General features: G+C 44.4%; 1 long non-coding RNA gene across 1 annotated transcript; it reads left to right on the top strand.

Moving 5' to 3' along the window:
- Positions 1 to 269: 269 nt before the first annotated feature.
- LOC105853256 lies at positions 270 to 2,093 on the top strand. Its single transcript, XR_001145125.1, has 3 exons — positions 270 to 488; positions 903 to 1,052; positions 1,941 to 2,093. It is a non-coding gene; the product is annotated as an uncharacterized LOC105853256 (long non-coding RNA).
- Positions 2,094 to 2,663: the final 570 nt, after the last annotated feature.

Below are 2,663 nucleotides of genomic sequence, written 5' to 3'. Positions count from 1 at the left end.
CAGGGTTTTGTTTATTCTTAGCATAATGAGCCCTTTTGCCCTTCAGAGTCAGACTGAAGATGACTGTGATTCTCTAGTACCATCTAGTGGAAATTCATTGTTTTTACAAAGTCCTCTTTCTTATTTTAAAATTCCACAGTAAACAACCTGAATTCACGCTTGGAGCAAAGTTTTGCCTTGTCATTCCTGCTCCCCATTTTCTTCTGCTTCCAAGACGGGGTCACCTGCCCAGTCATTCCCAGTGCTTTTACAGACACTGCACGCCGCAGACAAACTCCTGCGTCCAGACAAACTCCTGCGTCATCGGGGAAGGAGACAATGCGAAGATGTTTTCCTCGGTGTCTTTCTGCCATTGAGGCAGACAAAGCATTTTCCCTTCCTGCTTCAGAGGACCACAGCAAAACAGCGATGACCGAAAGATTGAGCTCTTAAATGTAAAATCTTACCTTTGAAGACCTACGTGGAGGCTGGATGAAAGAAAAGCATAGGTTAGTACACAGCTGAAGTCAGCACCCACGCCCTACACCATTAATTTGGGAGGGACTCTTGGTGACGTTCCGGTCAGTTTTTGGTTTGGGGGTAATTCGGTGGGAATGGTGGGGTGGGGAGAGCCCCTCGGGTGTGGGGTCTTGCGCCCTGCGCTTCCTTCCGACTGAGTCGGGCTGAGCAGCTGTTTCCTCGGTTCAGGTATTTTGGGCACTAAGGACAGGACTAAGGAAGTATGTGTCTCTCTTTGCAGACACATCAATAGAATGGACTGTCATTAAGCTGGGGGTGGGGTCGCGGGGGAGGGGGAGAACTGCGCAAGGAAAGGGGGATGGAATGCTGAAGGATTTTTTTTGTGATGGTGGCTTTAAAAACGCTGTCAGATGATTTAAGTGTTTCTTTTTTTTATGCAAAAGGACAGGTTTATTATAAAAAGGGAGAGGAGACTAAAGGACACCTGCACAGACACAAGTGGACAGAAAGCTGCCCTGAAAAGGACAGGTTTGCTGAAAGAGAAGCCAGCAGCCTGTGGGGGCACTGCCTCTGCTGCTTTGCAAAGGGAAAAGGTGGGTGAAGAGAGGTGCTGGCATGGTCGCAGGTGGGCAGCAGAACTGCTCTCTAGTATTTCTTTTATTTCAATTTTGGCATCAGTTTATTGTCTTTCTTTTGCACTCATTTTCAGATCTTCTGGGTTCTTGGTAATTTTTAATTGAAACCTGGATGCTTGGGGTGTTATAATAATGAGGTTCTCAGTCTTATATAAACTTCCTGCTTCTTCTGACATTACTCCAGCATGGGTAGGTGGGTGAACTTCACTTCTGGGGGTGGTGGGGTGGTGGTGGTGGTTGGGGGATTTGGGGGGGTGGAAATTCAGGTTCTCCATTCAGCCTCTTGACACCTCAGGGAGCTCCTTTGTTACACCTGGATGGGAATTCTGTCTCCCCACCAGGCATCCACTGATCGCTCCTTGGCTGGCTGGGGTAGGAATGCCTGTTACTGTTCCCCACAGAGAAGCAGTTCTGACTCCATGTTGGGGATGATCATGAGAGGGTGGGCTGGGGTGGGGGTGAGAGTGGAGGTGGGGGTGTTGCCTGATTAGCTTTGGGTGGTGATGAAATCCTGGCGTCCATTAGATGTCTGACAACCAAGCAGAGCATTTGGGTATCCATTGACACTGAGGGAATTGAGAGAAGGGGACCTGTTTTCACTGGGAAGGGATGAAGGATCCATGCTCTCTCCTCACTTACTGTGATACCACTCTGTGTGTGTGTGTGTGTGTGTGTGTGTGTGTGTGTGTACTGGGGGTTGGGAGACTCCTTACTTCCTGGCGGGATGGATGTTTAGACTTGTCACTTGGCCTTTGGGGAAGTGGAGTTAGAATTTTGGAGTGGCTGGTTGGAGTTGAGCAGTTGTGTCATTAGGCTGCCCTAACTTTCTCTCCCTGTGGCTGTTAGTGTTTCCAGGTTGCTGGCAAGTCTTAGTTGGATAAACATAAGGCAAAGAGAAAGCCCAGGGATTCACCATCCTGTGTTTCCTTGGATCCTGAAGTCCTTGCCAACCTGCCTTCTTCTCCCACCTTTCAGACTTGTATTCATTTTATAATAATGTCGAAGACCTTCCGTTGTTCTAGTAGGAGGAATAAAAAAAAAAAAGGACATCTACTCTGTCTCCCAGAAGTGGAAGTCTGTCTAATACATCTTTAAGTTGACAGCAAAATTCTGATTTTTACTGCTGGGTGGAATGCTTCTTACTGTGCCCCACATTTTATCATGACCTTAAATCAGTAAGTCTATGGTGAGTGTTGGCATTTAAAAAATAAAACTGCCACACCATTTAAAAAAAAAATCTAAGATTTTATACATGCAGTCATCTGTTTTATATCTATAAATATTCAGATACTTCAGACTGTTTCTTATTTTCCCAATTTCATACTCAACTTTCCTACCAAATTTAAACCTGCTAGTTTTTTTTTTTCTTTTGGTTGATCACCACATTACCAAACAATCCATATAAAGTTTCTAGGATTGTAATATTCTAAGTTCAAACATTTATTTCATTTGACTTATCCTTATAAGTAGGGATAGTACACAATAATCAAAACCAGTATATATACTTTTATATATTTTTACAAATAATTTTCAACCATAAAAATTATATTGGCAATGAAACTCTCAATG

The sequence above is a fragment of the Condylura cristata genome, unplaced genomic scaffold (genome assembly GCF_000260355.1).
Source record: "Condylura cristata isolate star-nosed mole 26May11 unplaced genomic scaffold, ConCri1.0 scaffold00001, whole genome shotgun sequence".
Taxonomy (NCBI): domain Eukaryota; kingdom Metazoa; phylum Chordata; class Mammalia; order Eulipotyphla; family Talpidae; genus Condylura; species Condylura cristata.
Note: the sequence above shows the minus strand (reverse complement) of the source record. Positions and strands in the feature narration are given on the sequence as shown.